Source organism: Sinohyriopsis cumingii, chromosome 8 (assembly GCF_028554795.1).
Source record: "Sinohyriopsis cumingii isolate HCF-2022 chromosome 8, ASM2855479v2, whole genome shotgun sequence".
NCBI classification, from domain to species: domain Eukaryota; kingdom Metazoa; phylum Mollusca; class Bivalvia; order Unionida; family Unionidae; genus Sinohyriopsis; species Sinohyriopsis cumingii.
Window position 1 is genome coordinate 126,066,943 of NC_142968.1, and position 13,792 is coordinate 126,080,734.

Below are 13,792 nucleotides of genomic sequence, written 5' to 3' on the forward strand. Positions count from 1 at the left end.
GTCTTCAGAGATGTATGGTGGATTTGGTTTCATATATCCTGCAATAGGGACTGATGCAACCTCGCACTATGTCACCTCTTTGACGTCACACTCTTCCTTGCTCAAGTCGTTCAGCCATATTATATTGTTCTTAATTTGTAAATAACACTTCACCTATCAGTAATTACAATGCGATGCGCCTTGACAAGCGGCATATTTTGCCTATTAGGATACTAACAGACCATATATGTTGCTCTAATCTTCCACGTGAAGTAAATCATTCCCCGTAAGTATATTAGTCTTAATAGACAAGTACTTTTAAAGTAGTCTACATACGTGTGTGGGGTGTGGGGGTGTGGTGGTGTGAGAGGTGAGAGTGATGTTGTGTCTTTGGTCATATACTAAGTAATAGAAAGAAGTAAAACCAGCAAGTTTCTTAAAGCTTACGAAATAGCTGCATTATCAAAGTTATAAAATCAAAATGTAAGCAGAACTTACAAATTGGTTAAGGATTTATCAGTGATGGTAAAACTGGAGCAAAGAGTTTAGACAATATTCAGCCATATCCAAAAATCGCAAAAATTGCTTTTTGCTGATAGGCACAGGGAATTCAGAGAAAGCCTTGACCTTACCTTCTATAGGTTTAACCTGTCCCTGTCCCACGATATGTCTTAGAAATGTAACAGAAGCAAGACAAAACTCATTTTCACTTAAATTAATTGTCAAATTTACCTCATTCAGTAGAACTAAAACGTTCCAGATAGTCTCCATGTGATATTTGCATGTGTCACTTTTTATAATGAAATGATCGATGTCCACATCACAGTCATCTATACTAGATATTACCATGTTCATTAAACGCTGAAATATTTTAGGGAGACTTTTCATACCACATGGCATCACTTTATATTTGTAGTGTCCATCTGGAGTTGCAAAGGCCGAAATTTCCTTTGCTCCATACGTAAGTGACATCTCTCAGAAGCTTTTTAAAATGTAAGCCTTAGTGACAGATTTTGCTTTTTAAATTTTTTCAATACAATCATCAATTCTTGGTATTGGAAATGCGTCTGTTTTGATGACACTGATCACTTTTCTGTAGTCATTTAACATACGGAAAGTATTATATGCTTGAGGTCCTAGAATACACAGTGAACTTCAGTTACATTTGATTGGTTCAATAAAATCATTTTCCAGCAAATATTCAATTTCCTTTTTCAAATATTCATGCCCGAGGGTATTCATCCTGTAAGGATGGTGTTTTACAAGGGTAGAATCTACAGTTTAACGTCAAGGTAGTTTTTGTTTTTCCTGGTTGGAACATCTGGAAACTAGTGCTTATACTCACATATTAGTCTCCTTAATTCATTTGTTGCTTGTGTCTGTAGATGGAAAAGTCTCTGGTCCATATTTTATTTAATGCTTCTGAATTATGATGACTGGTTAGACCAAAAATCACTACAATCTGGTTGAAAGCCATCGTTAAACCTTTATTCTGTAGGGCAGGTGCAACTAAATTGGCTGAACGATTAACATGTCTGTCTATATCAACATACTCTTTAATCATATTTCTACGAAAGATCTGTTTCTGTTTCCGTCTCACAGGAGTATTGATGATGTAGTTTCAATCGATTTCTTTTTAAATTGTTAAGGACCAGAATACTTATCCTTAAGAGGATTTCTATGTATGGATAAGAGAGACGGAATTTTATCACCAGGCTAAAAAGGTCTTTCCTTTGTAGTTTTGTCATACCTTAAGTTCTTTTTCGATTGGTAAGGTGAAAAAATGTGTCTTACTACTTCACAAGCCTTTGACAGTTTATATTTAAAATCAGAGACATACTCAAGAAGATTGATCTCTGAATTCTCAGTTGAAAGAAGTTTCTCTTTTATCAACTTAACTGGTCCATGGACAATATTTACAAAAATTTGTTCAAAATGAGTGAAACCTGCCATGAAACAATTGTATCAAGATCTACAGTATTTCAAAACATCACATTTAATTTCCGGTCTATAGAAATTACGTTAGATCTTGTGGTAAGTGTTTTAACTCCAAAATAACCAGCTAAGGGAGTTTCATTGAGTAAACTAAAATATTCCTATATATACCGTTTACGAACAACAATTTGATACCTCACTGACCATTCATCAGCAGTTACCTCAGATGATGTTTTCGTTTCCACATAAGGACCCCATTTTAACAAAGTAGCAAGTTGCTACCTCTGTGGCATCAGTTTCGCTAATAGCTCTCTGACAAACATAAGATCTCACGCTTTTGTGCCTGTCCGACAAGTGATTGTTATTTTTCACCCTGATTAGGACTAGAAAATGAGTATACTGACCAATAAATATATCAAGGAAAGGCATAATATCCTCGACAATTTCATTCACAACGACTCGTTTTGCCATATATGTAGTAAATGCACACGCATTGTATAAATCATGTATTTTATTTTCAATAGGATCAACCGTTTGATCCAAATAAGGCTTGTCAGTTGCAAGTGGGTAAACCAAAACTCTTTCTTCAGCTAAGTCATTGACTAGCAATAAATGATCGCCCTCAATGTGCACAGAAACATAGTTCCGATAGTCACATGTCTTAAAACTTAGTCTGATTACAAATTAACATTTTGGAGTGAATATTTAAATAACACCGCACTCTACTCCCTAAATTAGAACACTTTCAGAAGAAGACTTCTCAGATTAAGGCAAAGTATCTGATAATAACAGACTCTGAGAAGCTTCTGTGTCCCTTAATATTTTAATAGTGATAGGATTTGCCGAATCACCAATAAGTGATAAAGAACATTTCGCCATGAATGGTTTATAATTCTTCATAATAAAATTAGACTGAGGTTCTTTGACCCAACTAATGTATTGTTTTCAATACCCGCCCATGACCTTGACCTCCTAGAAACAAGAGCACATGGAATAGCTCTGTCTCTATTATGTTGTTTGTTTTTCAATTAATAGCGATCAGAAATAAATGTCATATTTTGTTGTATTAAAAGCACTAAGAAAAGAGTGGGACTTCTGGTCAGTCTTATCAGAAGTTTGATTCTTATAACTTGTGCCAGATTGAAATTTGTAAATATTTGAAAGAGACTGAAATGGTGTCTTACTAAACATTCAATGAGGAGAAGAGACTTATTGACAAATGAAACTTTGTGAGTCAAGGAATAGTCGTTAGCAATACGAGCAGCATTGTCTACATATGTATGGACTGGTTGGATTATCATTTCTAGATTTACTTTTTTATTTATTTATTTATGTATTTATTTATTTATTATCTATTCGTTACATATTTATATTGCTCGAGTAACCCACAAAATGACGTGCAACCATATCAAATTTGAGCGTTTTCCTTTTGTCCCCATCATCTTTTCTTTTGAACGATTATGAAAGAACTGTCTGAATATATGACAAAATCCATGCACTGGCAACGGTAAGGTACGTACGTCTGATGAGTGTTATTTGTGGTATATGCAGTTATTATTCTGGGCGTCATGATGATATGGAGGTTTATATACAGAACAGCATCTGACTGAAAGATTTCTCAAGATAAAGTGTGAAGTTAAGAAACATTGAAACATAACCTGTGTTTCTAACGGGAAAAGACACAAAGCACTTTTTTAAACAATCCCACAATAGAGAACATGCGCAATAGTGTTACATTTCACTACGGTATCGAAGACCTTATACACACAATCCTGATTTAACAAATATATCCCATGTCAGGTACAGTACATTGTATTTTTAGATTTTATACATCCAAGATTTGTAAGGTACTTAAATGTAGAGCAAGTACAAGTTCGACACGCATGTACCTGTAGGATTCGCTGACAACTGCGTTTACCTTCCACCTCTATGTGAGCCACACATGACTATCAATCGTCCGCACTCACTGACCATTACTATTTACAAAATTCCTATCTATAGACCTGGATGCAAGAAGAGAAATCACCAACACCAAATAAATACATATTAATAATCGAAAGATATAATGTTCAGAAAACCATGTTCAAAGTTACATTGTCAACAACTCATTCAAAATAAAAAATAAATTCACACGTCTCAATTTATGGTAAATACGATACATAGTTGAAAGGAAAATATATTAACACTTATATGTTGTATGTTAACATAGGTACCTACCGCTGCAGTTTATGCACATATGGAATAGAGCATGTCCACAGTACTAAATTTTAACAGTTGTCCACACCGGACAGACGTTACCACACAGAATTGAATTATAACAGTCGTCCATACTGGACAATCATATACACACGTAGCGTGAACAACGCACGACCATACGGGACTGATTTGTGTTTCCTACACAGGACTAAATTAAGCTCCCACATAGAGGATAATGCCCGTCCACCCAGGACATTTCCCCTAACACTAGTCAAGAGATATGCTTATTACTCTGATTATGGAATATATACCTTGCTTCTTTGTGTAGTTGTGGTATAAAATTGAAACATTCTGCTAAAGAGGTAAGCAGGCTAGCAAGTCACTTTCAAACATATCATTAGGCTTAACTTGGTATTAAATCATCCAGAACACGCGTAACATTAATTTCCAATAGTAATATAAACAATAATGAGCAACCCATTATTTATAACTACACATTGTACTTCAGCAATGAACCAAAGTAGATAAGATGTCTACAATTATAAACAGTAATACTTATTATATGTTCATTTTTTCCCCGTTAACTTTACATTGTCAGAATCGTTCAATATTCCCCGATACTGAACGCACGCAACAATACACATATAGCATTCGCGTGAATGAAGGAACTACTTTCTATTATAAACAAACAATGACCCAGACACCAACACTTTTGATTTGTAAGCAAATCATAAACACTCGCGTAAGAGGCTCTTTACGTTGTGGTTATTTAAATTTGTTTCTGAATGAACTAAAACATGTTTCGTTGACTGCAAAAAAAACCCAGCTGTTTTGGCACATTCCGCATTGATACAATGTTACGGATTTAGGCTAGTTACATTATATAAAAGACGGACGATTATGTCCTTACAAATAACATACAGTGACAAGGCATATACCGTCTTCTTTATCTTGTGATAAGAATGGCAAAATAAAATATACTTACAGTTTTACATCCTGAATTTCCTCAAAATGTTTTTTCTTAATTCTGCAAATCCGAATTACATGAGCCATGTCATAGGTTTTCAATCTGGATTACACATTTCGAAAGTGTGCTGTAATTTCGATAAGTGCAATTGCATCCTCCTTACTGCACTAAAAATTAAATACACATTAAATTCCATAGCATCTTTTTGAAAATTGCAATTGAAAGACTTCATATTTTTGCCAAACATTCAATGACAGAAACAGAAACACATTTGCAGACGTAAACACGCTTCACCCGCGCCACTTCAATCCGATGTATTTCATGTATAATTTGCACAGATGAATCCAGTCCAAAATCACAAACTTTCGTCGAATCTAAACAAAATACCAAAATATATTCACTCCAGATCAAATGGAAAAGTCGTTGCAACGCGCATTCATTCACATTATGACTGCAAATTTCAATTTTAACTAGACACGCCATTTTCTTTCGAAAGTTATGTCGACCGCGCGACTAAGTTCAAATTTATCTGGGCGGAGCTATGTGCGCATTAATAATGATTTCATTTTCTAATGTCAAATCTGCGCTTGTGTATTTAGTTTGGAATACGGCATTCATTCATTTACGTTGTTTCTTGTAGTGTATTTTGTTTATATAATTAAGCCTTAGGTATAATAAAAAAATGAGCATATAATAAAAAGGTTACTGCACTTGTATGGGAAAATATGAACTCGTTTTGTCGGAAGGATATACTGCACTCACAAGTTCGTGCAGTATCCATCCGAAAACTCGTTCATATTTTCCCATACAAATGCAGTAACCTATAATTATTGCATAAATAAGCAACTTCAAGTCAATGCATTCAGGACAAAAATATCTTGCAATATACAACACTGTGTTAAAAGAGATACAACATATTTCTCATGATGCTCTTTGAACTATTACGTATGCAGAGTTATTATATGCTCTTTTTTTTTCTCCGTTAACTTTACATTGTCAGAATCGTTCAATATTACCCGATACTGAACTCGCGTACAAATACACTTATTGCATTCACATGCATAAAGGAACTACTTTCTATTGCAAACAAACAATGGACGCAGATGCCAGCACTTTTGATTTGTAAGCAAATCATTTACACTAGCGTAAGATGCGCTTTGCGTTGTGGTTGTTTAAATTTGTTTCTGAATGAACTAAAACAGATGTTTTGTGTACTGCCACATGCCAGCTGCTTTGGCACATCGCGCGTTAACTTTGTTGATACAATGTTTTGGACTTAGGCTAGCTACAGTATACAACAGCTGCATGAAAGAGTCCTTACTAATAACATGCAAGTGACAAGTCATATACTGTCTTCTTTAGCTGGTGATAAGAATGGAAAAACATATACTTACAGTTTTACATCCTGAATTTCCTCGAAATTTACTTTCTTAGTTCTGCAAATCCGAATTACATAAGCCATGTCATAGGTTTTCAATCTTGATTACACATTTCGAAATTCGATGATAAGTGCAATTACATCCTCCTTGCTGCACTCAAAATTAAATAAGCATTAAATTCCAAAACGTCTTTTTGAACATTGCAATTGAAAGACTTCATATTTTTCGCACATTATGATTTCAAACATTCAATGACAGAAACATAAACACATTTACAAATATCAACACGCTTCTCCCTCGCTTCTTCAATCCCATGTATTTCATGTGGAATTGTCACATATAAATCCAGTCCATAATCACGAAATTTCGTAGAATCGAAACAAATACCAAAATCTATTCATTCCAGATCAAACGGGGAAAAAAATGTTGCAATGCGCATTTATTCATAATATGACTCCAAATTTCAATTTTAATAGGACACGCCATTTTCTTTCGAAAGTTATGTTGAGCGCGCGACTAAGTTCAAATTTCTCTGGGCGGAGTTATGTGCGCAGTTATAATGTTGTTGTTGTGTAATGATGAATATGCGCTTGTGTATTTAGTTTGGAATGCGGCATACATTCAGTTACCTTGTTTTGTGTAGTGTATTTTGTTAATATAATTAAGCATTAGGTAGAATAATTTTTTTTAGCATATAATAAAAAGGTTACTGTATTTGTATGGGAAAATATGAACTCGTTTTGTCGGATGGATATACTTCACTCCCAAGGTCGTGCAGTATTTCCATTCGAAAATCTCGCTTATATAATTTCCCATACAAATGCAGTAACCTATAAATACCGCTTTAACACTCAACATATTATAATGAAGGACTTCAAATTCGTGATATGAATATATTTTTAAAAATGCGAGAAATTAAGACACCGTAAATGTGAAGACATACTTTAGTACGCCTTAATTTTTCCTCGATATGACCGCACACTTTGTAAAGGAATTCTTACTGTCTTCAGATTTTGTAATCTTGTAGCAATAATGCCTAGTCAAATAATTCTGACCTTTACATACAATGTTCTTGGTACACTCCCATACAGACGTATCGAGCAACACAACATACCATGTACTGTAGGCGTATAGTATTCTCAGGAGTTGCTTTTGTATTACACGGTTGCCATATTTGCATGAGCGAGTCTCTCTTTTCAAGCAAAATATGTGATATATTTCACCGACTTTGATAATCTCAGTAAAATCCGTAATTTTTGGAGTTATATCTCAATTAAAACATGCATGCAAGAGTTCCTCATTTTTATTATTTTCAGTTTGTTTTAGAAATATTAAAACTAAACGTGGCAAATACTGGAAGCATACGATACAGTTTTTATTGAAATACTCTGTTATAAACCAGAAAAGGACAGTAAGCAGTGTCTCTGCTTTTTTTTAGATCGGGAGCTCCCGTTTGCTTTGAAATGCCATTAAGGCAACGGTGTTAGAGACCACTTGGAGACAGGCAGGATGGAAATTAAACATCAGTGAATGCAATGACTACGTTTTGTGCCTTTTTACATCCTTGATGCTTTTCATTTTTAAAACCTGCGGGAGGGTGTGCGAATACTACAGTATAGTACATGGTAAAATCTTGCAAAACGAGTTGGTGAACCCAATAGTACAGTATTGCATCAATTATGTAATTTTACACCAACATTTAAGAAGTTTGAAAACTATCTCTCAATTTGCTTGATTTGTTTACTGTGTAAAACCGGCTTGGTGTATAATTTTAAAAGTTCTACTGAGTGCGGCTACCACCATCACCAATTAAAATAGAATAAAGGAACAGGAAAACAAGAGCAAAGAAATAATACCAAGAAGAGGACACGATTAGCAAACCGCCAAGCCGTGAACAAAGGAATTGAACAGAACAAAGGAACTATCAAACAAAGGAACGATATTAACACGTAACTGAAAACAAAGGAGAGACTTCTAGCGGAGGAGCAGACTGGGTTAGGACAAAAACAAAAGATAAGTCATCATTCAATGCTATACGCAATTTAAGTAGAAGAATGCAAACTAGGTCCAAACAAATGGCTCTATTCAATCCAAACACGCAAACACACAAACCACCAAACAACCCTATCAATAAATCAGTAAAAATGTTGGATGTATCACAACTCAAACAGCACCAATAAAGCATGTAAAACAAACAAGATTAACGCAATTAGTACCAACCACAGCAAACTCGAATTCAACCAACATCACACTGGGACCCCAAATTCTGGTCTCAAACACAGACCAAACAAACCACAAACCAGCAGACATAATTAACACACCCCACCCCACCAACAGAAACTACTAGAAATACAAAACTACACTCCAGGGAACAATATAAATACAATGCCAATACTATCGCCAATCCTCTTCAAGGAAGCTGAAAAACCAAACACAAATGAAGATATAGACACCACTATTCCAAACCTAACAAATGAATTTGACAGTAACCTACCTACCTTAAACTCCCCACAATTAGACCACATAACCATAACCAGCACCCCAAAATTCACCAAAAATGAAATAACCAACTCTAGAAGCATGCAAACAAACCAACAACAGGAAATCAAGCAAACAACAATAAAGTAAAACATTAGGAAAGAAACTAGACACTCAAACCAAACTCCTGGACCATCTGGGATAATAACAGCAAGGGAACCACCAACCTATGGGAACAAATCCAATGAATTAGACACTACAAAACGACCCAGCAGCATCACTAATATGGCAACCCAAAGACCCCAAACAACCCAAAACACATACCTAGGTAATGGCAAGGGCCCGCTAAAACCCCAAAACAACCGCAAAAAACCCACAAGTAAGGTTAACTTAACACAGGAAATAAAACAACAACATAACCCCCAAAACAAAATGTACAGTTATCATTCCATCGAACACACCATATACATAAGCAGCAGGTGCAACAGAATTACTAGCCTAAGTACCAATAGTATTATGACAGCACTGGCCAAAATTCACACTGGACAATTCAAACTGATAAGACCAAGGCGAAACTACCTCATTGTCCAATGCAGCACAATTCAACAGGTGGAAAAATTCATCCAAATTGAAACTATAGGCCCAATAAAGATCAAAGTAGAGAGACACCATAGCACTCAGAGGAAACCACGAGTCACTTCGAACTCCAAACACAGTGAAACCACAACTAATCTGGCTGAACCCACTAAAACCACTATCTTTAAAAAAAGTAATAGCACTAAACGGATACAACAAGGACATAAGCAATGAACTCCTACTTCATAAACTCACAGCAAATGGAACACAGACCACCAAAGTATATCGTCTTAAAAATCACAAGGGACAAGGAACAAACAAAGCAGTTATAGAGGCTACCGAGCCAATACCCTCAATAATAAAACTAGGACAGTCAGGAGTGTACCATAAGCTGGAAAACTACATAAATAGACCAAGATTTTGCACCAAATGTCTGCACTGGGGACACTATGCCCTCAGTTGTAGATTCAAACCAAAATGTAAGTACTGCGGAGGTCAACACAAAGGAGAATGCCACACAATTAAACAAAACTGTGCTAACTGTAAAGAAAACCATTATCCTAGATCGGCAGAATGCAGATTTGCAATAAAAGAGAAACAAATAGTGGACTTAATGAACGAAAATCACCTCACCGACCATTCTGCCAAAAACATTATTTGTAAAAACTACCCCAACACACCAAAATCTACCTCTGAAATAATCAATGAGCACCAAAACTCTCCACGCAGAATCAGAAGGGAAAACATTGCACCATAAAACATACCCTCGAATCAGGAAACAAAAGAACCAAAAACTACAACCCACATTGTAACAAACCATGACCACCCTGATAACACTCCAGATACAAACAAAACTGTCACCCCAAACATCCCCAAATCTAACACACACCCCAACACAGAATTAATACAGGAAGTAATGAACCTAACAACAGGAACCCTAATGCAAGATCTCAGTAGCATAATGAGAATCCTCAAAACCATTTTCACCATACTAGCTGATTGGACCACAAGGCTAACAGATAAAGACAACGTCAAAAATGAATAGTACAAAAAATAATAAAATCACCATCTGGCAATGGAACTGCAGAGGAATCTTTAAAAACCTATCAGAACTGCAGAACAAACTGAATAATACGGCCATAAAACCAGACGTAATCTGCCTACAGGAAACCCTCATAACACAAGAACACAAACGCCTGCCCAAACTACAAGGCTATACCCAGGGAATCTTTAAAAACAGACCCATGGGGCAGAAAGGGGGTGGACTAGCAATTTTTTTAATAGATACATTAATCTACTATGAAGTAATAGAAGTACCCCCTAACCTAAACATCAATAATAACATCGAAATAATGTCAGTAATGATAAATATAGGAACCACAAACATTCAAACAATAAATGCATACGACCCAGGGGGTACCTTCTGCCCTACCAACCTAATCTCACTAAAGGCAATCACTAATAACAACAACAACAATCTAATGATCTGTGACTACTTCAACGCACACAGTGAATTATGGGGAGGTAAAAAGAAAGATCAAAGAGGAAAAATGGTTGAAAAATGGATAACTGAGAACAATCTGGTCATCTTAAATGACGGGTCGAACACTAGATTAAACCCTGAGGATGGCACTCTCTCAGCCATAGACCTAACCATCACTACCCCAAAATTGGCTCAAATCACAAATTGGTGGGTGGATCAGGAAGATACGTTAGGAAATGACCATTTTCCCATCACAATCAATATTCAAACAAAAACTCAACACATTCCTAACGAAACCCCACCTAAATGGACGTACCAACAGGCAGACTGGGACCAATTCCAATTATTACTAGCTAGAGTAAATCCAGATAACTTAGAAAGCCCAAGTATTGACATGTATTATAATAACATAACAGACACAATTATAGAAGCAGCTAACCGATGCATACCAAAGACAACTAATATCCAAAATAAAAGCCCTGTACCATGGTGGACTAAACAGTGCACTATAGCACATAAAGACAAAAAAAAAGCCTTAAATAAATATAAACGCACCAAAAATTCTATCTACTTCCAGCAATATAAAGATAAAGAAAACGCACTAAAACAAACTATAAAAACTGCTAAAATTAATCTATGGCAAACCTTTTGCTCTAAACTGAGTCTAAAATCAAACTCAAAACAAATATGGAACAAGATAAAAGCCATAAAAGGGAAAGCAACTACCTCAGCCTCAAAAATTAAAAATGCCATAACAAATAAAGATCAGGCAGACCTTCTAGCGAAGCATTTCTCGAACATGAGTAGCAACAATAATCACACCAAAAACTTTCAAGAACACAAAAAACTAATGGAAGGAACCCAACCTCAAATGTTTCAAGACCAAGGAACAAAAGAATCTCACCTAAATAGCGACATCACAGTACATGAATGGAAGATAGCCCTACGATCCAAAAACGAAACATCCCCTGGTAAGGATCAGTTAGGTTACATTATCTACAAAAAACTACCTATCAATATAACAATAACCATAATCAAACTCTTTAATAGGATATGGGATAAAGGCCAACTACCCACCAAATGGAAACAGGCCATAGTAATACCAATCCCCAAGCTAGGTAAAGATCCCAACAACATAAATTCGTACCGACCCATCTCCCTTACAAACAATATTTGCAAAATAATGGAGACAATAATCGCAAATAGGTTAAAACACCACCTAGAAACCAATAACCTACTCTCCATAAATCAATGTGGCTTTCGGAACAAACGGTCCACCACTGACCAACTTCTCAGATTGGAAACAGACATCAAACTCGCATTTAACGCACATAGGAAAACCGATCGCAACCTCATAGCGGTTTTTTAGACCTAGAAAAAACGTTCGACCTAGTATGGACCAATGGACTAATGGCCAAATTAAACCAATATGGAATAACTGGACGCTTGTTGAACTGGATTGGCGATTTCCTCACAGGCCGGAAAATTACCACAAGAATAGGCAACACCCATTGGAAGAATTTTCACTTGAAAATGGAACACCGTATGGCAGTGTAATAAGTCCCTTACTATTTAACCTAATGGTAAACGACCTTGACCTCAATGTAGCCTCCACAAAAATAAACTTGTCACAATTTGCAGATGATAGTAGCATATGGAGGAATGGAAATCCTGCCAATAACACTGTAGTTAAAGAAATCCAGCAGAGCCTAGACAACACAGGGAGATGGGCGGACAAATGGGGTTTCAAAATATCTCATGAAAAAACTGTAGCAATCATATTCACCCCCAAACGAAATAACAACCTAGTCTATCCAAACTTCTATATGCAAAATCAATTAATCAAATACGTAACAGTAGTAAAATTCCTAGGAATGTTCTTTGACAACCACCTCACATGGAAACAGCACATTGAACAACTCACCCAGAATTGTAACAAAGATCTCAATTTACTCAGGAACATCACAGGGACTGACCGGGGATCCAACCAGGAAACCCTCCTCACGATATATAAAAGCCTAATTAGATCAAAACTGGATTACGGTTGCCAAGCATATAACTCGGCTAAGCAGCCTGTACTACAAAAACTTGACACTATCCAGAGAAAAGCCTTGCTATTATGCACAGGAACACTCCCCTCAACATCATTAGAAGAACTGCAAACACTAACAGGAGAACTACCCTTAAAATTACGTAGGGAAGAACTGCTCCTCCGATACTCCATTCGATTAGATACCCACCCAGACAACCATCCCATCAAAATAGCTATAAATAAGTGTAAAGTTGTCTTCAAACCCAAAATCATACCTATCACACCAAGTAGCAAAGTAATCCTTGAATTAAGAGAAAAGATACCTCTACTAAAAAAACAGGTAACAAACAATACAGACCAGAACAAATCACCATGGTTACAAAAACCACCAAGGATTAACACTGAAGCTACCAAATTAGGCAATAAAGAAGGACAAGAAAACTTACTAAAACCTGTACTGGTAAACGAAATCAACCAAAAATACCCGGACTATGTTAAAATATATACCGATGGATCAAAAACAAACAACCCACCAAGAACAGCAGCAGCAATAGTCATCCCTGAATTCAATATACAAACGGGATCCAGATTATCTGACTATTGCTCCATTTACACCACTGAATTCTGGGCTATACTTGAATCACTACAATGGATCAAAGACAACCAAATACCTAAAGCAGTTATTATAAGCGATTCCCTAAGCGTTATCAAATCGATCCAAAATCGCAATACACACTTTAGGGAACAATTCCTCGACAGAGCATGCC